We start from the raw sequence: 23996 nt of genomic DNA, 5'->3' as shown, positions 1-23996 counted from the left end.
CGCATTCCATAACAAGTTACCTTTCCCCCTCTTTCTGTAACAGCTAATGTTTTCTGTAAACCAGATAAAAATAATAATATTAAGTTAAACGATTTATTATTTATTATACCCAGTTCATCTTATTTTAGGAAGTAAATTATTTTTCATGATTTTTAAAATGAAAAATATAACGAAACATTAAACACTCATTTATAATAATCTTATTTATGTTATTTTAAAAAAGGTGTTGTAATAATTTTATAATTTCTTTAAAATTTTAGGATCTTTTAGAATTATCAACAATTTAAAAAATAAATCACTACTTTTACAAATATTTTTATAAAAAAAAATAATCGTTAACCATTTATTAATAAATCAAAATCTACTAATTAATAAATTGAATTGAAATTAATATTATAATTGACTGCTAGCTCAAATGCAGCTTGTACAAGCGCTTATTGGGAACAATAAACGTTTAGAAATACATTAATACATAGAAAGCAATTAAAGCATTATACTTCTTAAAAAAATGCGTTATGTTATATTTCCAAAGTATGCAAAAGTGACATCTATCGGAAATCTGTGAAAGAAAAATAATATTTCTCCCTTGATGTAATGTGTTATTTAGAGTAAATAATATCACAGCGGTATCCCAATTACTTCTCGCGAGGATGTTCGCAGACAATTTTGGCTTTTATTGTATTTATCACATTGACAAAATGACGAAAATTCATGATACATATATAATATTTATACAGACATAAAAATGCATAAAATAACATACATAAATTGCGGTAGATATAAACATACCGAATATTTTTTCATATAATATAAATAAAAGTAGAACAGAACAAATAATTTGGCATAATAATAATAGTGAATTTAATACATCGTGAGATGCGGTGATTAATGATTAATAATACCCTTGAAGGGTAATGGATGGCAATGCTGTAGCCAATGAAGTTCCAACTGAGGCTCGACTATTGCTAATTACCCTCTTGCCATGATCAGAGCTTTAATAGCTCAATCATACGTTATCCCTACACTGTCCTCTACAGATAACGGGGAAGATGAAAAGCCTTCTTGCTTTGCCCCTTTAAGCCAGTCCTTATAATTTGCAATAAAATTCGTAATGCAATAGAAACCGCAAATTTAAGCTAATTTTCATTTAAGTTCTATTTGCTTTTAAAAAAACGCAAAAGATATAAACATACCGAATATTTTTTTCACGTAATATAAATAAAAATAGAACAGATCAAATTAATTGGCAATGAAATTCGTAATGAAATAGAAACCGAGAATTTAAGGTCATTCTCATTTAAGTTCAATTTGCCCATTTAAAAAAAAAACGCAAAAGATGTACAGTTCATAATACTTGATATTCTGATATATAATGATATATAGTCCATTTTTTTTCACTCTACATGATTTTAAACAAATAGCAATTAAAGTAGATAATCGTAGTTCGCTCGTGTTCTGCCACTTATTATTCTATTTTGATCTTGATGAAACATGAATACAGCACCAACTTTGGTAAAACACGTATAGATCGTAATAAAAAAATCCTGTCTTTTTTATTCCACAACAGAAATAAGCGACACTCATTTTATCTGTCACGTCTGACAATCAGTAGGAAACCGATTTCCTTTTTTCACCATCGCTGGATTCGAGTGCACTTTGCCAGCGTGCTAGATGAGAAGTGGGGAAATACCACGCAGATGCTGTCATTTCATTGTAGTACTATTAACATGTTGCCAATATATTGTGTGTGTGTTCTGTAGTCTATTTATCAATTTTCCACGGTTTAATAACCGACGTTACTTCAGGAAAAATACTCTCATGCAGCAAAGATCTAATAACTTGCGAACCAGTGAAAGAGCGTAAATTGTACAACAACAACAACAGCAATAACAACAACGTACCTCTCTCGTGATTATGAACTGGAATAGCCACATAAGTCATCTGCAAAACAAAGTGCGAGAAATAACTAGCAAACTCTATAGGTTAAAACCTTATATCCATCAAATACTGAGATATGCAAAACAATGTACGCATTTTGTGCACGCTACAAACTAAATAGATTAATATCGCTACAGTACAAAATGATAAAACTGATCTTTCTGGAATGAAGAGACGACACTGGCTTTATACAGACCACAATATCTGAATCTAAAATACTAACAGCAAAACACGTATGTCGCTATTTGATGCCAACTACAAAACCGCCCTCTACTAATTATATAACATATAAATATAACAATCACTACGGAAAGGCCACTCGAAATTATAATTATAATGACGTCATAAAGCATTCGTTTTAATGACACTATAAATATGTTTGATAAAAAGGAATGATTTTTTTATCACATTTATGTACTTTTTTCCCATTTATCATGCAGAAGTCTAAATAAAAGTGAAACTATTTATAGTTATAATTTCTGAAATTATAACTGTAAACTTAGTTTTATGTGGCTTCAATTTTTTCCTAAACTATATATTATAGTAAATTGCTCGAAAAATTAATTTAAAACAATTACAGACTATATAATTCTCACTTCTGATAGGTCAGTAGAACAGATTGTGTAACCCTGCGAATGCTGGTTTTCCACAGTGTAGATAAGTCATGCAGTGAAGCCATTTACTAGGGACAATATTAAAAGCACATTTCACAGAAAATGTAAGTTTTGTGAAGATTATTACACAGGTCTTTCTTCCATCAACGATGCCAATTCATGTACTGTTTTAATATTCATGTAATAGTGAATTGAATTCGGCATTATGTGTGAGCCATTCAAATTTTCCCACGTAATGTTACCCGCAACGTGTCGCAAGCACTTGCGTCATGACACGGTACCGTTTTATTACGAAAAATGAGTCCATCTCGTAAAATGGCCCAATATAGGAAGCATCGAATTATTTAGAAGTGCTTCATATCCGACACTGTTTGTGTTTTCAATAACTACAACCAAATATCCAAGCCGCTACGAGAATCACCAGACGGGCATAAAAAATGATCCATCACATGCGTACATACCCATAAACTCTGAAATACAAGGACTCTTCTCTCCAACGCATGGATTTTCAACAATTTGCGGGTCAGTTACAATGTTTTTTAGGCCACTGGAATCTTCGTTGTTCATTGACATGGTTGTGCACAGTTTTTTTTTTCTTATATAGAATACCGTACATGTGTATCTGTTTACAGAATGTATTACCATTCTTTTGAATTTTTGTAGATTCTCTAAACTTCAATAATTATCCTTCATCATCTGCACCAACACCATCTACCACCGACCATTACAATTAGTATTTTCGCAGACAATCACAGTCATCCATGTCCACAGCGGGATTCGAACCCGCAGCCTTTTGGTTGGAGAGCGGATACGCTAACCACTCGGCCAAACAGGAATACATATTTTTTTAAAGGCAAAACATTGTTTTGCTTCCTTGGGTAAAGAATTAAAAATAAATATATAATTAATTAAATAGAGTTATATAATTAATATAATTACAATTAATAAACAAATATAATTAATGTTTAAAGAAGTAAGAAAAACTTTCGATATCTTACTTTTATCCAAAGATTTTTATTAATATGTTCCAGCACCTTTTACTTATTTATATATGAGATATTACTTCAACATTGGTCTCAAAAAAATCTGGAAAAGGATGGATGGAGATCAATCGACCGTGAGATGCGGTGATTGATTCATTCAATCCAATACCCTTGGAGGGTAATGGATGGCAATGCTGTAGCCAATGAAGTTCTAACTGAGGCTCAGCCATTGCTGTTACCCTCCTGCCACGATCAGAGCTTTAATTGCTCAATAACACCTTATCCATACACTGTCCTCTACAGATAACGGAGAAGATGAAAAGCATTCTTGCTTCGCCCCTTTAAGCCAGTCCTTATAAGGACTATAAGGAATATTGGTCTCGAGTGATATATAAAGTCCTTTTTAGGATTTCCAGGGTAACAAATGGCAATGCTGTAGTCAATGAAGCTTTAACTGAGGCTCAGCTATTGCCGTTACACAGTCATGACTGGAGCTTTTTAGCTCAATGACACCCCATCCACACAGATTTTCTTCATTCAGATGACGGGATAAAGAGTCAAGGACTCAGTCCATCGCCCAGTTCTTATAAGAACTATAAGAACCTTGGTCTCAAACGAGGAGATATACTCAATTTCATCTGATCGGAGTTAATCTACCGTGAGATGCGGTGATTCCCTTGGAGGGTAATGGATGGCAATGCTGTAGCCAATGAAGTTCTAACTGAGGCTTGGCTATTGCTGTTACCCTCCTGCCATGATCAGAGTTTTAATAGCTCAATAATACCTTATTCCTACACTGTACTCTACAGATAACGGGGAAGATGAAAAGCATTCTTGCTTCGCCCTTTAAGCCAGTCCTTATAAGGACCTTGGTCTCGGATGGAGAAATGAATTAATCAACCGTGAGATGCTGTGATTAATGCCCTTGGAGGGTAATGGATGGCAATGCTGTAGGCAATGAAGTTCAAAGTGAGTTATTGCTGTTACCTTCCTGCCATGATCAGAGCTTTAATAGCTCAATAACACCTTATCACTACACTGTCCTTTACAGATAACGGGGAAGATGAGAAGCATTCTTGCTTCGCCTCTTTAAGCCAGTACTTATAAGGATTATAAGAACCTTAGTCTCGGATGGAGAAATGAATTAATCGACCGTGAGATGCGGTAATTAACACCCTTGGAGGGTAATGGATGGCAATAATGTAGCCAATGAAGTTCTAACTGAGGCTCGGCTATTGCTGTTACCCTCCTGCCATGATCAGAGCTCATAGCTCAATAACACCGTATCCTTACAGTGTCCTCTACAGATAACGGAGAAGATGAAAAGCATTTTTGCTTCGCCTCTTTAAGCCAGTCCTTATAAGGACCTTGGTCTCTTTCTCTCTCCCTCCCATTGAGAAATCTGAATAATGTTATACCTTGAACTGGAATATGTGGTTAAAATTAAAACAAGCAGTAAAACAGAATACGATTGAATTGGGAAATGAACAGGCTTTCTTCAAACGTTTAAAGACCTGTATAAAGAGAGGAGATGGTTCGTAACAAACCAATGCAATGATATAAAGAGAGGAGATGGTTCGTAACAAACCAATGCAATGATATAGAATGTAGAAATATCATTAGAAACATTAACATAGGGACAGAAGATGATAGGCAGAAACAAGCAGAAGAAGAAATAAATTTTAAAATAAGAATACAACAGCAGATAGTCCTTCAGTTGCATTCTTCAATAGATAATTCACTAAATTCTGCGAAGACAGGGACTATCACTCAAATATGTGTTGATGGTGAAGACATGTCCACCACTCAAGACTTCCTTGACTCCTTTCAAAAACGCTACAAAAATCTGTTTGAAGATAATAGTACTGTTGGAAATTATAACTCGTGGAACATTAATGGCTTTCCTGTTCATGTGAAAGTTGGGTTTGACGGACCCATTACAGCATCTGAAGTTACCACAGTCTATAAAGAATGCCAGACAAGACAATTCCCAGGACCTGATGGTCTGGGGATAGCACTTTACTGCGAGGCCTGGGATTTTATTCTTCCCATTCTAGTTATATTATTTAATTCTTTTCTATCGTCATGTCACACACCAAGTGAATTTGTAGCAAGCCATACCATTCTCATACCAAAACCTAATGGAGATCATATCACACCTTAATCAGCAGGTGGCGACCTACTTCTCTGTCTAATACTGACTACAAGATATTTTTCCGCATTATCAATAACAGGGTCGAAGTGGGAATGAGATACGTAATTAAAAGCACACAGATGTATGGAGTTCCAGGCTGAGCAGCAGAATTCATTCCTACTTAATTAATACGAAAAAGCTGATATACAAGAACTTTGAAACCTTAGAAAACTGGAACATAGGGCCACTTTCCTTTTCTTTTAAAGCCAGTACTCAAAAATAATCTTTCCTGCCCAGTTGTACATGAAAATATTACAGACATCACAGAAGCTGAAGGAAACAATTATATAGTAAACCTCTGCAATTTTTTGGTCCATCCGATACCGAGTTAAAAACAAATTTCTTCAACTATCAAAGAAGTATAGAGGATTTGGGCTTCCAGTCTTAAAAGTCTGTTATTTAAGCAGTACGGCTTCAAAAATCCCACAAAATATTGTGGAACAATTACACATGTGCAGACCTTCTCCTGTACTACCTGGGTCATCTTCTCCTGTTTGGGGTAAATGTAAGGGGTAAATTTTATAAGCTTTATAATTTACCCTCTCTTTGGCGTAAATCATAAAGGTAGGTCCAAAAGCTGAGATTGTTCCGGAATTATACAACACTCTGTTCGTAAATCTAAGACTGTTACAACCTTGGCATTGACATTCTTTCCATTAAAAAAAGTAAAATTTCTTATAAAGAAATCTTTAACCTCTTTCACTGCTCTGCTCAGTGGTGGGGAAAACTTGCCATTCAGCAGAGTTACCTCTGAGGATTCTTTTGGGTGGTAGGGTAGGCCTGTCACTGAATGGAACAACCGCTAAGTTAAATGATCCTTCGAGTCACTCATTTTTGGATAATTTGAGAGATCGTACGAATGTTTGGAGAGGTATTTCCGCACTTAAACATATCTAAATAAAGGTCTAAACAGGTCTGGGTATAGGCCTTCCTATTATGCATAGCATTTTACACTTCCCAAAGGGGAGGGGGGAGTGCTTTGCATTATGGGATACATACTAAGGCAAGAGACGTGAATTTATCAGCCTCTATATACAAAGTAGTTCAGACGTGAATATATTTCACGCGCAAAATATTATTTTGCTTCCTTAGAAAAAGGATTAAAATCAAGTATATAATTTTTTGGTATCGTTAACATGTATGTATATATATATATATATATATATATATATATATATATATATATATATATATATATATATATATATATATATATATATATATATATATATAGAAATTTTTTTTTATATATATGTCCCTCATTTTTTGATAATATTCTGATAACCAACTTGGAATTTCGTTCTCACCTTTGGTGTAGTATGTCACCCAAGATCCTCACGCCTAGAGCTCCATGGAGGAAAGAAAATCTGTTTCTGAGTGATGGAGTTCCTTACCGTCGTGTTGTGGAAGATAGGTTCCATGAGGATTTCAGCAAGGGATGCTGACTTCACTGTGTGCTGGAGGTTTAGCTTCTTCCATCTTCGAAGGGCATCTTTTGTAGACGTTTGTTAGATTCACTAGAGCGTGCATTGTTGTCATTCCTAAAGTTGTGGAGAAAGAGAGACCTCTAGTGGCAGTGAGTGAAAATATATTCGGTGGTGCATTTGTGTGCCATTTTCTGTTGTAGGGTATTAAGGAGAAAGCGAGTGCGGAACGTTGTTAGCCTGTTGTCAATGGAGGTCAAATTTTGTCCTTCTTTGAGAGAGGTACTTAGCTTGGAGTAGGAAAGCCAGTTTGTTTTGTTCCATTTGAATCGATAGATGGTTGACTGTATTTGTTTGACAAATTGTACTGGTGGCGTGGGTATGCCAAAGGAAACTGGTGGCTATTTGGTTAGCAATTATTGTTCTCCCTCTTGTGGAGACAGAGGTATTGCTGCCCACTTTCCTAGTACTTGCTTGAAACGTTTAATTAGTGATTCTCCCAGTTTTCTTATCCAAGTAAAAATGCGTGTTTCCTAGTTAAATTCCCATTTATTTATTTTCCTCTGAGAACCAGTGACCAGACAATGGGGAATCGTTTCGGTTTGTTCATTTGCCACACCACAGTCCTGTGGTTTTATGTGCGTTTAGTTTGGAAAACTGCTTGTGTGCTATAGAAACCCCTTCTTTGCGGGCTGTAACTGTAACATCATCAGCAGATACTGTCAGGATTATGGCTTGGTAGAAACGTTTAGGACGGGATGCCCTAAGCAGCATTAATCTACGCAAAAAGGGCTCAAAGGCGATTGTGTAAAGAGGACAGCCTTGTTTAATACCTCTACTGTATGATACAGAAATAGTAAGTCTGTTGTTTATTTTCATAGAAAAGTCGTTTGTTTAGCAGCTACAGTTGAGAAGGTAGTGGTGTTAGATTACTGTGAGATTTCATTTGGAAATTGTCACAAATAAAATCACACCTAGCCAACCGACGGAGGTCATCATTGTGTAAGAATGCAACAAAAAGCCCCGTACCTCACAACGTAAATATAATCTTAGTTATTTATCATATGGTTTCGAATATATTGGAGACACCCGTGTGTGTGATTTGTTATGAAACGTATCAAACCATCGATGAAGCCTTCCCTTCTTAAACGTCATTTTGGAACCAAGCATGGCGATTTAAAACACTAACCTTTGGAATATTTCCAGAGAAAACTGTCCGATTTGTCAGCAAGGAAAAAACAAATATCCTTGTTTTCAGTATTTAACAGGAAGGCTCTGCAGGCATCTTACGAAGTCAGTTTAAGAATAGCTAAGGCAGGAAAACCTCACACGATCGGGGAGTCATTAATATTACCAACAGCTATAGATATGGTTGGAATAATTTTGGGGGAAAAGGCAGCAAAACAACTCGAAATGATTCCATTATCCAATGACACCGTATCAAGAAGAATTTCAGATTTGTCTTCAAATGTTAAAGAGCAATTAACAGAACAGAAGTTCAGGCTAGTAAATATTTTTGCACACAATTGGATGAAACTACTGACATTTCCAGCATGACCCATCTTCTTACGTATACAACCTCAAATGAAATATTTTCAAAATTAGACCAATTCATGAAAATGAATCATATAGAATGGAATAAATGTGTTGATATTTCTTCTGATGGAGAACGTGCAATGGTTGGGAAACACAGTGGCGTTGTTGCAAACATTAACGAAGCAGCTCCACAAGCAAAATTTGTACATTGTAGCATTCATCGCGAGGCTTTAGCCGCAAGAAATATGCCTGTTGCTCTGAAGACAGTTTTGAATGAAAGTGTGAGAAGTGTGAGTCCAGAGCTATGAATTCACGACTATTTTCCATTTTGTGCAATGAAATGGGTGCTAAACATGATTCTCTTTTACTTCACACCGACGTTAGGTGGCTGTCGAGGGGAAATGCATTGAGCCGCTTGTTTGAACTTCGTTCAGAAGTGCGGATTATTCTCTCTGACAAATCCAGACTTGAATTAGTTCTCTGATCAACTGTGGCTTGCCCAGTTGGCTTACCGGGCAAGCCACAGTTATTTTGCCACCTCAACCAGCTGAACACGAGCTTGCAGAGTGCGCGTACTTCCTTATTCTTGGTACAGGATAAAACTGCGGCTCTTAGGAAAATCCTGGCTTCATCATTAAAGAAATCGATATTAGAAACACGTGTTCCTTTCCACTGTTGAATGCTTTCTTAACTGAGAATGAAATTCTTCTTCATAGTGAACTGGCAGTGAATATAAAGAAGCATCTTGGGAGTCTATTCACAGATTTCAAAGAATACTTCTCTGAAAACCTGACTTTAGAATTTTGGATTAGAGAGCCGGTTTCCATTGGTGATACCTTACCAGAAACGTCAACTCCTTCCGAGAAAAATGAACTAATGAAGCTCTCTTGCGACGGAAGTCTCAGGCAAACTATCAACAGGATGGATTTAACAGACTTCTGGTTGGCAAAAAGAAATGAATAGCCAATGATCCCAGAAAGAACTGTAAAGTTCCTGTTGGTGTTTACAACTACTTACCTTTGTGAATGTGGGTTTTCTTCTCTCATTTATATCAAAAACAAGTACAGGAATAAGTTGAATATTGAACCCGATTTAAGACTCAAATTCAAGTCAATTGAAACCAGACATTAAGAAGCTGTGTTTAGCTAAACAAGCACAACCTTCACACTGAAACAAAAATGTGAGTTCTGTAATATAAAATATGTAATATTTATAGCTTGTACTGATTGTAGGTTTATTTGAGAACTGGAGTACCATTATCAAGAATATGTGTTGGTCAAAATTTGTTTTTGTATTCACTCATTATTATTTCAATTCTTAAAAATTGCCCATTTTAAATAACAATCCATTGAACAGATTCAGATAATATCTGTTTCTCCAATAAATATCTAAATAAAATAATAAATAACTAAATAAATGACTAGTATTGTAGAGAAATGCTTATTTTGCCCCTGGGACCATCAAATCACGCTTTTCCAGAATAAATTTCCTTGCTGATACATCTAATATTCTGAATTAAATACAGTGATTCGCCACTAGAAAAGGTTGAGTACCCCTGATCTAGCGTTTAATGAACGTTTACTGAGGTGCTCATTATTTTATGGTTAATTTTGTTAGGCGGAGTAAGCCTCACTTACTTTAGGGATAGTTACGCTGCCGCTGGGATTCAAGCCCGTTGATCAGGTAGTTTATTCGTTTCCTGAGATTGATGGTTTTTCTTCCTCTTTTTCCTGCCAGAACGGTTCTTAATTCTTCCAGCTGGATGATAAGGCTACTAATATCGGCGGTATATTCTTATACTGTCAGCAGTTTTGTGAGGAGCCTCGAACTTTCTTAAGAAAGCTCTGAAGTTGCTCATTTGTTAGTGGGCCTTCGGTGTGAGAAAGATCTGCATTTTTAGTTTCCTCTTCATCATCTGAAGAATCAAGTAACTCGATAACCAGATAGATAGCCAGACAGAGAGAAAGAAAGAGAGAGAGAGAGAGAGAGAGAAGTAACTGTTGTTGCTTAAAAATTGTATTTTTTTAAATCTGCTAGAAATATAACAGAGCAAAGCAGAAACAAAGCACATTAATATTACAGAACGATAACAAACTTTACAGGTGACAAGAAATAAGCTGTTTTTGTTTTTATATTTTGTTACACACACTATGCTATAATATACTATGAATTTGTTAAAAATGAAGTGAATAATTTAATTTAGAATCTGAATTATTCTGTCTTGATTTTTCTCACAGCAAGACTGAATCTTAACATTCCAGCCTTTTGTTCAATTTCAGTTTTACTTGCCCAGACTATATCAAGTACTCTCCCCCCCCCCCACTATGAAGACCAACTACTGCTCATTTATTACACCATCCCAGTTCTGTTTGGAAAGGACGAATAGGAATTGTGAAGAGAATAAGCGAAAGATTCATTCCTTGTTCATAGCATAAATGAAATATACTTTTGATATTCGATTGATTCAACTCGATTTTCTGAAAAATATTCAAAGCATTATACACTAAGTTGGAATAAGTATAGGACCTTCTATATATTGTATATAAGCCAATAACCTGTAAAGCTAGATTTTACCCTGATCATGCATTGTTTCCTTTTTTCATACTCTCCGCTAGTTTGTAATCATATCGGGGAGGTACTTCAGATAATTCTTCCTTTAATATGGCTATCAATTCATATATTATTGGTCTGATCTGTTCGCGACTGACGTTCTGCTCTGTTTCGTCTCAAAAGCTTACTGAGTTCACATTGCTGTGTGTGTAAGGCATTCAAGTTTTTCCATGATGCATTATAATCTAGTGTGGTATGTTTGCGATAAATGTGTCTGTCCCGTAAAATTGCAAAAATATGGGAAGCACTGCATTACTTAGAAGTGTTATATATCTAACAGTGTTCATCATTTCGAGTGTAGAACCAACAGTACCCATACGAGAAGCAACGGCACTACACCATTACACCTCCGCCAGCAAACTTCACAGGTAGAACGATCATCTTGGTCATAAAAGATGATCCATCCCATCCGAACTTACTTCCCAATAGAAAAAGTATTGTGATTGATAAAGTGATTATTCCTCCACATTTCTCACTCTGAATTCCTGTAGATTCGCTAAACTTCTATTTGGAAATTTGCGCAACAACTAAGGAACAACGGATGGTGATAGAATGGGTTTCGTAAGTCTGCTAGTGCATTCGTATGTAGTTTCGTAAGCTTGACTCACTTTTTCATAATATTCAGAAGGCAGACCAAGATCACGTTTCTCTTTTTATGTTAACTTTCATATGGAGCCTATCTTGATATAATCGTATCACGCTCGTCGTCTCTTCATTCTCCAAAAATTTCTTAGTATTATTTTTTCCTGTAAAATTTTATCTCCTGCGCAACTCCTAACTTTGTAAATTTTAAATCCACACGAACTTAGAATATTGTTCTCATCTTTAATCTGTTACATTCGAAACCTCTCTTAGAATTCTTGATATTATACAGTAGATGATAATCGTATATATATATATAGACATTAGGGTTGCTTTCGATTCTTTTTCGGTTGCACTTCGGAGATAAATTCATATGTGATGAGCAGTTTAGAAAAAATACTCCAGTATTTTTTCGTTTTCTACCCATTATCATCTAGAATTAAATAAATAAGAAAAAGGTATATTTGAATATGTAATAATTTTTAAAATTTTCAATTTTTTTAAAAAATATCCTAAAATATTTAAAACATTTTTAACTTCCAACGTGATTACAAATAACACTTTTTATTTTCAAAATATTAAATTAAAATATTTGTATTTTAGTTTGATCTAGAAAGTCCAATCAGAATATCACTAGTAGGTTTGATAAATTCAGTTAATTCAGGAGTGTTGATATTTTTACATGTTGGCAGTTATTCATCTGAGGTTGAATGATGTAATTCATAATACCAAAGACAAAAACGTGTTTATTTAATTATCTGGGAAAAAGTTCTCGGGTTTCAAACTATCCCCTTCAGAGAAAAAAAAAACTGTCACAAGTGAAGAAAACAACTAACGTACTAATTTGGCTCCCTCTGGTGTTGAATACAAAGCAGATTACACTTTACAAGTGCTGCCGCTACAGACTACAAAAAAGTGTCCCATCTTATAATAATTTTTACGCATCACTTTGGCTTTCTTCCATCATCATCTGTGTGATGAGGGAATTTAAAGCGTTGTCTTCCTTTTCGAACACTATAAAAAAATAAAGATCAGACACTTCATACATTACTATATTCTTCATTTATCTCACAATCCTGAATCAAACCAGTTCACACCGTATCCCATCTAATCTAGTTCAAATCAGCTGGATATACGCTTCCGAAGAAAAACCAGGTAAGCCCTTCTAATATATATGAATTTTTCAGTTTTTCAAATTTACGGAGAAAATAATGCCTAGCGCTCTTGTTCCATCAGTGTGCTACATGCTTATTAACAAGCCTAGTAAGATAGGCGCAATCTGTCACCAAATATATTTAAATCGATATTGAAGATGGTAACGTCTATGGTAATTAACTCCGGACAGTGTTGAGTTGAATAAATATTTATTGTTGGCATACCAAGTCGAAACTTTGCAGACGATATTTTCTTCTTGCAAACTCAAATAAAACTTGTAGATTATAGATAAGCCCAAGACCAGTACCAAAACGATGGACACAATCTGTTGATTAGGGTGGGAAGGTTATCTACTCGGCCAACGAACTGCACAGTGGTAAGGGCATGGGCGACGACAGCGATGGGTGCAGTATATTTTATCATAGCGTATATAGCAAAATAAATCAACAAAAAAAGTTTATTACTGTTTATTTTGAATTATTCCTTTAAGGAAAATTGTATTTTGAAATTAAGGAGCTTATTTCACTAACAGTCCTCTCATTCCAGTTACACGGACTACCATCCTAACATCACTTATGGGACTGCAGGAATCACGTGACTGCAGCTTCATAGAAACATCTCCAACAAAAATCCTTATTTTAGGCCAAATATCGCACGCTATTTGTGTTCTTCAGTTTATATTAGCGATGTCATTTGAATAAAATGATCACAGTTTCTCATCCAATTTGCAAACAACATTTTCAGCTGAAGGGCAGTTGGCTTATCTTATACTAGAATTCAATGTGCTTCATCACGGAAAGTCGGGATTTTCATTAAAAATAGGCAAACCCGCATGAAAGAACATATGCATAATATACTAAAAAATAAAAAAAACTTCGAGCAGATGTTAGCAATTTAATGAATTTAAAACAATGGTGCAAGAAAAGATTAAGAAAAGCAAGAAGATCAAGAGCAGTTTAGTAAAGCGACATAACCTTGAACAAAATCGAAAACTGAAGTATCAGAAGAATCAAAACAAAGAATTGTGGTTTTAAAAAAAAATATTATTCGCTATGAAAGCAGAATAAATCGATACAATCCAAACAAATGAAAACATTCAGTTTGTAAATAACCATCATCAGTTTTACCAAAATGCTGATGGGAAATCCGACACAGTGTTGAACACCTAAAAGCAGAAGAAATCCTCATTTTCTGGAAGCAGCCCTGGGACAATTAAGAGAACATAATAAAAATGCTAAGTAGGTTAAATATGTTGTTAAACAACACCTAATTTATTAGCAGGACTTCTAGCAACTTCAATTAGTCAATATTTATCACAACACCAACATCCGACTGCTGAAGAGGTGTCAAAGAAAATCCAGAGGAACAAAAGATCAATTGATGGAAGAATGAAAAGTGATTTTGAAAAATGCGCAAGACGAAAAGCCAACTTATGTACGGCATGAATTGATTATCAGAAAACATTCGACGCTTTGCCAAAGAACAGGACTATAAAATGTTTAGATAATTTTGGAGCAAATAAAAACATCATAGAAAACCGAACAGCTTTAATGCCCACTTGGAAAAGTCGGTTAATAATCAATGGAGATAATCTGGGTACAGTGAACATCAAGAGAGGAATTTTTCAAGGTGACTCACTAATCTCCTCTACTGTTCATCCTAGCACTGCTTCCTCTATCATTAATTCCGAAGAAAACTAGCTTTCGATATCAAATATCAAAAAAAAGCAGCGAAAATATCTTGTTTGTTACACAGGGTGGTCATGAAATAACTTTCCCTCTTTGGAGGCATCTGTAGCTAAAACCAATAAATGGAATGAGACCAAATTTTATGTTGAGACTTTGAAGGCATGGGGAGATGATTTCCGCGAAAAAAAGATTTAGTACCAAAAGTCGCCGATAGGGGACATTTTGGCGCGGAAAACAAGCGGATAATTACATTAAAGGTGGATAAAATGAAATAATCACATTTCGACGGTGTAAGCGACACTCCACACGGTTACGTTTGGAGAATGCAGTGGTTCTTGCTGGATCGCTTGGGGATGTTCAGATGTCCAAACGATGCAGTGGCGAGTGTTGACCGACCCATTCAGATAAACATGAGCCTCATCACCCCACAATATTCTCAAAAGCCAGTCATTGTCGACCTCCATTCGGGTAAGAAACGTTCGTGCGAAGGTCAAGCGCTTATCATAATCTGCGGTAGTTAGTGCTTGCACACGACTGAACTTATACGGATAGAAGTGAAGCATATCCTGTAAGATTTTCTAGACTGTACCATCAGCCAGTTTGCGAGCTACGGCACGATCGCTTGGACCAGTACTGGTCCCTGTGTCGTCGAACACCGCGGCAGCAACGTCTGTTACTGTCTCTTCTTGCACTGCTTTCCGTCCTCTGCCAGGTCTAACTCATAATGATCCAGTTTCTTCAAACTTCTTAATCATAGCTCTCAGTGCTACAGCTGACATAGGATCTGTACGCAGGTTATGAAGCCTTCTAAATTCCCGAAGGGCCGCTACGGCATTGCACTGTTTAAGGTAAAACAACTTAACAAGTAAAGCACGCTGAGGCAAGGTTGGACGCATACTGAGCATAATTCGTCAGTCATTCGAATAACTGCCTGAACGTTCCCAATCCATTTTTAAGTGGAATTAGTGGCGCTGCTGTCACGTACGCCCAGTAAAATTTGCATAATCCTTTTTACCTGTGTTCACTGCAAATATTTGACTGCTTTCGGCTCCACTGGCACCAAAATTTCCTCTATTGGCTACATGTGGCACTAAATCTTTTTTTCGCGGCATGGGGGACCATGCCTTCGAAAGTCTCAATATAAAATGTGGACTCATTTTGTGTATTACTTTTAGCTAGATACCTCCAAAGAGGGAAAGTTAATTTATGGCCACCCTGTACATAGATCACCATAAGCTATGCAGAAAATCAGCCAGAGAAACTGAGTACCTTCTCAGTAGGGTAGAGAACGTCACTGAAGACATTTATATGGACTTTGGACTTGAGAAATGTGCGACACTCTCCATACGTCAAGGGAAATAACAGGCAACAAAGGAATCACATTTGCAGGTGGAAGGAAAATTAAAAACTTGCCACAGCACGAATCCAATAAATACCTAAGAATTCTTGATGCAGATGACATTTTAAATTATATTTTTGATAATTATGTATTTTCCAATGAATTATATATTGGATATTTTTGAGCTAACAAATATGAGGTCGGGGTTATAGCCGCGCTTCTATCTGTCACTATTGAAAGATGCAGCGGGTTTCGAATTAATGTTTAGAGAAAAGTTTTCGGTCCACATTAAATTAGGCCTATTGACAACATCAGTCGTGTATGGATTGTCATTGACCAGGATGATGAGGAAGGAGAGCTTCTTCTGGCAGTATATAAACTGAGGTGATTCAATTATTTTTGAATGTGATTGTAATATTCTCAATGTTTTTGTTGTTCTTTGAATGAATGGAAGATGGAATTCAGTTTCTTTAAAAATATATCGCACTCCACATATTTATCATGGGGTATCTCTTTAATGAGTTTTATGCCATGGAGGTAAGGTCGGTGGCAACGTCTCTTCTGTGAGTTTCTTGCAGGCAGCGCACATCGCAGTCATTCACTCTGTAAATATATGCAATGACGTTTTGCTTGACTCTGGGAAAACCATCAGTATTAAATGATATTGTTTTTACTCCTTGCCCCAGATGGGATCCTTTAGGGCAGGAATTTCGTAGCATTTTAGTTTGATAGCTTGCGTTTGGTTGATGGCAGCTTTAGCTTCCTCTAATGGGTACTTACAGGGTGCGGAAACGAGGTCCGTACACCCCGCATATAATCACAATAATGTAGCACTATCAAAGCGTCTTAAACTATCAAGAACTTGATGTTGATGTTGTGATATTTTTCAGCATTTTTTCATCCAATATTCTTTAGTTTGCTGGAATTTGAATATGGTTCCCGCACATAAATATTTTATATGAGACTAATACGCTATAATGTGTGTGTTTCCCACGTTAAATAAGTTTATATCACAAAGTTATGTTAAAACTTAAGATATAATAGTAACTGTGATTGTCAAAGAGTCTTGATGTTTGGAATTTGACTGGAATAAAATAGAACCGCATGGACCAGATTGAAATGCTCCTTTTCTGTATGAAGACTACCGCAGGTTAAAACTGCCGTTTCCCGAGACAAACGGATTAACTGGGCATTCTAAGTACTGTAGATATGCCGGACTGTTTCTGATGGGTAGCAGAACAGGCAGTTATCTGAGACATCCGGGTTAAATTTTTGGAATATAGTTGGAGTGGGTAGTGCATTGTGCCACATTCTCCACTGAATATATGCGTCGGGTTTCGTGGCTCTTGTGCGATATGGTAGGTCCATTGAAATAGTGTTTGGTGGGATGATGCAGGATTTTCCAATAATGAGCTTTGGTTCGACTATTGTGTTTAGAGTGCTATAGATTTTGATTATCTTAGAAGATGTAAGTTTCTCCGATGCATTGTTTCTCCAATGGCAATTTGGTTAGCAATTATTGTTCTCCCGCTTGCGGAGGCAGAGGCTGATATTTCTGCCCACTTTCCTAGTACTTGATTGAACCGTTTAATTAGTGTTTCTCCCGTTTTGTTATCCACGTAAGAATGCGTGTTTCCTAGTTAAATCCCCGGGTATTTGTTTCCATTTGCGGACCAGTGACCAAACAAGGCAGAATCGGTTCGGTTTGTTCATTTGCCACACCACAGTCCTGTTGTTTTATATGCATTTAGTTTGGCTCTTGAGGCTGCTTGGTATTGTTGGTATGCTGTTTGTGTGCTATAGAAATCCTCTTCTTTGTGGGTTGTAACTGTAACATCATCAGCATATGCTGTCAGGAGTATGGCTTGGTAGGAAAGTTTAGGACGTGGTGCCCTAAGCAGCATTCATCGGCGCAAAAAGGGCTCGATGGCGATTGTGTAAAGAGGATCGGAAAGTGGACAATCTTGTTTAATACTTCTACTCTATGGTACAGATATGGTGAGCCTGTTGTGTATTTTCATGCAAAGTGTGCTTTGGCATATAACATCCTAATAGAATGAATGATGCCTGAGCCAAAGCCAAAGGCGTTCAGTGAGGTCTAACGCTTTCTGTTGGTCTATTTACAAGACCCATCTTTCTCTGTTACTGTTGGTTATGCTTATGAGATCCATTTCGTTAAAGAGTGACCACCACTGGGAAATTGAATGAGAAATAGGCATGTCTCTGATGAGAGTTGCGATATAGCTTTTTGAGGTTCTAAAATATTCTGTATCCTATAGTAGGCAATTATTAAATATTCAATATGCTCCCCCTTTGTTCCCGGATTTGTGCATGAGATGATTGGTATGTAACTGGAAGCATACTATACATCTATGCACACAACACCTATCGAGCCGTACCTGGTATAGGACCACCTTTGGCTATCCCGGAGAACGCTTTTTCATGTGGGTACAGATGTCTGAAGGTATCAGTCAGCTCGTAGTCATTTATTAAATCCTGGAGAATCTGAGCTAGTGATGTCGACGTTTTTGCCATTGTTATCTGTCCATTGCAGTATCCAAAGTGCAATTGAAATGAACTATCAGTGTGAGGTGGTCATTGACCTTGCTGAGGAGATTTCGGAGGAAGTCTTGTATCTGTACTACAAGCTGTTCGCTTTGTGGTATGTATCTATTAATCATATGTATTTTCTTTCTGTCTGAGTTGTAATGAGTCCATATATTGCTCATCCAGGAAAGGCATCGATCATTCCTAATTTTAAGGTGCATTTTTGTGTATTCTAATGCTGACCCCTGAAGCTGTATGGCAGGATACTGGTGCATGGTATATGACTAGTTCTTCCAGTGCTTATCTGACGCTTTTCTGTTGGAATGGAGGTTAGTTTCCTGCAACATAACTATTTCTGGCTGGTGGGCAAGGATATCCTGCAGGACGAGCCTGTTTCGCACTAGTGTAGCACATCCTCTAGCGTTTACTGAAAGTTTACTGAGATGCTCATTATTTTATGGTTTATTTTGTTTGGCGGAGTAGTCTTCATTTACTTTAGGGATAGTTACGCTGCCGCCGGGATTCAAGCCCGTTGATCAGGTAGTTTATTCGTTTCCTGAGATTGATAGTTTTTCTTCCTCTTTTCCCTGCCAGAACGGTTCTTAATTCTTCCAGCTGGATGATAAGGCTACTGATGTCGGCGGTGTAGTCATTATGCTGTCAGCAGTTTTTTGTGAAGAGCCTCGAACATTTTTAAGAAAGCTCTGAAGGTGCTCATTTGTTAGTGGGGCTTCCGTGTGTGAGGAAGACTTGCATTTTCAGTTTTCTCTTCATCATTTGACGAATAACCAGATACATAAATAGGCAGATAGAGAGAGACAGAGGGAGAAAAGCAACTGTTGTTGCCAAAAAATTGTATTTTTGTAAATCTACTAGAAATAGCAAAGCAGAAAGAAAGTAAATCAATATCATAGATTGATAACAGGCGCATTCAAGTAACAATAAATAAGTTGTTCTTGTTTTTATATTTTGTTGAACACACTATTCTATACTATAATTTGAATTTGTTAACAATGGAGTGAGCAATTTGATTTAGAGTCAGAATTATTCTGTCTTGATTTATTTCACATAAAGACTGAATCTTAACATTCCAGCCGTTCGTTCAATTTCAATTTTACTTGCCCAGATTGTCTCAAGTACTCTCCCCACTCTGAAGACCAACTACTGCTCATTTATTTTACCAGCCCAGTTCGGTTTGCAAAGGACGAATAAGATTTGTGAACAGAATAAGCGAAAGATTCATTCCTTGTTCATAGCATAAATGAAATATACTTTTGATATTCGGTTGATTCAACTCAATTTTCTGAAAAACATTCAAAGCATTATACACTATGTTGGATAAGTATGGGACTTTCTGTGTAGTGTATATACTTCAATAACCTGTAAAGCTAGATTTTCTCCTGATCATGCATGGTTACCTTTTTTGCATACTCTCCTCTAGTTTGTAATCATATCGGGAAGGTACTTCAGATAATTCTTCCTTTAATAAGTGGTTCTGTTCGCAACTGACGTTCTGCTCTGTTTCGCCTCAAAAGCTTACTTAGTTCACATGTGTGTGTAAGGTATTCAAGTTTTTCCATGATGCATTATAATCTAGTGTGGTATTTTTGCGATAAATGGGTCTGTCCCGTAAATCGCAAAAATATGGGAAGCACTGCAACCAATGATGAAGTCAACAAACTTCATCATTGGCCTGTAGAGTGAGATAGGCTGAGAGTCAGCAGATAGTAGGTGAGGAAATAAAGATAGAGTGCATAGTGGCAGGGTAGGTAAAAGAAGCTTCAATTGACCTGTTTTAGCTGTTTTCCCCCCAGAGGCGCGTCTAAAACTTCATAGTCAGTCTCTTCTGTTGGGATCGTATTGCTGGTCTCTGCAATTCTGGTAGGTTTCCCTCCCTTACTGGACCTTTTCGTTGTCTTAGACATGGCGGCATGATCAGGAGTGGCCTCAAGAGGCGGAAACTCTTCCTGTGTTGTGACCTTTTCATTACTTCGTTTTGTTGCTGATGTGATTGCACCACCCATCCTCTCTGCGAGGTTTCTGGATGGGCAGGTGTCGACTCTGTGGTCAGTGACCCCACTTTTCAAACAAGCTACCTCACATTTTTCTTGGTTGTGGCCAATTTTTAGGCAGTTCTTGCATTTTATGCGAGGGCAGTCTGCCCCAAGATGATTGAAGGCACCACATCTAAAGCATTGCTTTTTGACGCCTGGATAATTTACCATTACCCGAGCAGATCCTATGAGGACAAAGTTAGGAACTTCGGTCCTCATTTCAAGAGAGATGATTACCTCCCCTGACTTCCACTCAGGATTGTCGGCGTCATTCTGAACCTGGATTTCCCGTACAACTCCCCACTTAGAGAATACACTAGGAATTATATCGTTGTTCTCTGCATATTCTAGGAAATCGTGGTATCTTAAGGGTTCTCAGGATGCTCCCAACCATGAAGGGAGATACTTTTACTTTACCACAGTTAAACCCTTGAAGAACCTTTTCTCTGGTCTCCATATTTTTGGTCACTACCTGGTATCTTCCTCCCCCATAAGGGGTAAATCCAAAAATATTCTCTGCGCCGACGCAGCCTATGATGGCTTTCGCCATCGCCCTTGCCGGTATTGTGTCGTCAACCTCAATTCCGAGGGTACGCACACGAGGCAGAATGGAGTGCATGATCACATGGGGGAAGCCTAACTATTCCCACCACCAAGTGTTTGATATTTCCCGTCCGGGGTTTACGAAGTTCTGTAAATTTCCGGTTAAATATCGTGAAACCCGATGGGACTCGTACCGATATTGACGGTTAAGAACAGAAACTATACACTTTATCTAAGCCAAACGGCCGAGAAAATCATTCTACTAGTTATTTCGGCTTAACTTCGACATAACATCTTTTTTTCGTTTTCTACCCATTATCATTTAGAAATAAATAAATAGAAAAAAGGTGTATTATGTATATCTAATTATTTAAAAAAATATTTTATTATTTTTTTTAAATATCTCAAAAATAATAAAATATTTTTAACTTTCAACGTGATCCTAGATAATAATTTCTTTTCTAAAAAGATTAAATTAAAATATTCGTATTTTAGTTTGATCTAGAAAGCCTTCAGAATATCACTACTTGGTTTGATAAATTCAGTTAATTCAGGCGTGTTGATATTTTTACGTGTTAGCAATTATTCATCCCAGGTATCTGGAAAAATGTCCTTCGGTTTCGAACTGTTAGCTTTTGAGAACAAAAAATGTCAGAAGTCAAGAAAACAACTGACGAACTAATTTAGCTCCCTCTGGTGTTGACTAAAAAGATTATTACAGTTTACAAGTGCTACCGCTACTGATTTCAAAACTTTATTTTGAAATCAGTAGCGGCAGTATCCCATTTCGTTGAAATCAGCTGGATTTACGCTTCCGAAGGTAAAACCAGGTAAGCCCTTCTGACATATATGAATTTTTCAATTTTTCAAATTTACGGAGAAAATAATACCTAGCGCTCTTGTTCCATCAGTGTGCTACATGCTTATTAACAAGTCTAGTAAGATAGGCGCAATCTGTCACCAAATATATTTAAATCGATATTGAAGATGGTAACGTCTATGGTATTTAACTCCAAAACTGAAGAGTTGAATAAATATTTATTGTTGGCATACCAAGTCGAAAATTTGAAGACGATATTTTTCTTCTTTGCAAACTCAAAGGAAAACTTGTAGATTACAGATAAGCCCAAGACTAGTACGCAAAATAACCAGTAGCCAGGATATTTTGCGCCCTAGGCAAAGCTTACAAGTTTCTATTAAAAATTTTCCCCTTAAATAAATAACGCTTATTCGCATAGTTATGAAATGTTTTTTCCAATTGGTTACAAAGTACATTATATTTGACAAGAAATCACATTCTTGTTATAATAATGAAAATACAAATAGCCCAGCCATACTTCAAACACAAACTTTGTGTTTGAAGTTGTTGACTTCAAATCAATTGCCAAATAATGCAAAACATTATAGGTAGAATAACTAAAAAACTCATCTGGAACTTTTTGTTAACTATAATATAGTTTGTTAATCATTTATATTTTTTAATTAATTTGCTATTTGTTCTAAAAAACTACTTGCCAATATGAGAACACACCATCTTATTACTTATGTATAAATAATATATGAATAATTTAACTTCTTATCCCTACACTGGATTCGCTCAATCCAATACCCTTGGAGGGTAACGGATGGCAATGCTGTAGCCAATGAAGTTCCAACTGAGGCTCGGCTATTGCTGTTACCCTCCTGCCATGATTAGAGCTTTAATAGCTCAATAATAGCTCAATAACACCTTATCCCTATCCCTACACTGTCCTCTACAGATAACGGGGAAGATGAAAAGCATTCTTGCTTCGCCCCTTTAAGCCAGTCCTTACTTATATATATATAAGGACTATCCCTACACTGGTCTGCCGTTTGAGCAGTTACAGTTGTTAGGCAAAATTTCAGATTGCGTATTAGTGATGCGTTTTGATCAGTGCGATAGTTTTGAATGAAATGATATTTATAGAGGTAAGCGTTCTTCATTTTCTGAAGAAAAATTTATTTTGTGAAATATTTGCTACTGATGCTGGTAGATCGATTTGATCTACGGGATATTTACATTGGGCTCTAGGTCCCATTTCTCAAACTTTATTCTAATAGAGTTGTTGCCTTCTATCAGTCATGACAAAACCTCTCAATGAAAGCATATTCGAAGAAGTTTACAGAGAATTCCTAAGATTAGGAAAACTATTCAGCGACAACTGGCCAGGGAAAGTAAAGCTGTTAGATACATCCCCCCTACAGCAGTCACAGAAGATAGGATGGATGATTTTAATGAAGGAAGTATGTTGACTGAACCAGAATTAAGTCACTCCACGAATATAGAGGATGCTGCATCTCTGGATAATACTCCGCAGTTTTTGGAAACCAACACAGAATTCCAAACAGTCAAAAAGAAAAGGAAAATCTCCTCTACTGCAGATACACCCAAAACAGCGGAGAGAGAACCAGATAATGTAATTAAAGAAAGGGTACCCCCAGTCGTCCTAAGGGCCAAGGAGCACTGGACGTCCGTTGCATCCACACTGAAATCTTCAGATATCACCTTCATTAAAGCCACAAACACAGAAGAAGGGATTTGCATACAACCTAAAACATCATCAGACTACAGAAAAATGACCAAACCTCTAGACAACAACAATTTGCCATACCACACTTTTGCACTCAACAGTGAGAAAAATTTAAAAGTAGTGTTAAGGGGAGTAACTGAAACATTACAAATAGAAGACCTCACTGCAGACCTCCAACTTAAGGGATTTAGCCCAGTTAAAGTCAGCCGAATGCGGAGAGCTGATAAAACACCCTAT

General features: G+C 36.7%; 1 pseudogene; it reads right to left on the bottom strand.

The window, feature by feature from the left end:
• Nucleotides 1–21347: 21347 nt before the first annotated feature.
• LOC150099262 (U2 spliceosomal RNA) lies at nucleotides 21348–21465 on the bottom strand (annotated as a pseudogene).
• Nucleotides 21466–23996: the final 2531 nt, after the last annotated feature.

The sequence above is a fragment of the Typopeltis vanoorti genome, chromosome 14 (assembly GCF_054136105.1).
Source record: "Typopeltis vanoorti isolate ZY-2024b chromosome 14, IOZ_Tvanoo_1.0, whole genome shotgun sequence".
NCBI classification, from domain to species: Eukaryota; Metazoa; Arthropoda; class Arachnida; order Uropygi; family Thelyphonidae; genus Typopeltis; species Typopeltis vanoorti.
Note: the sequence above shows the minus strand (reverse complement) of the source record. Positions and strands in the feature narration are given on the sequence as shown.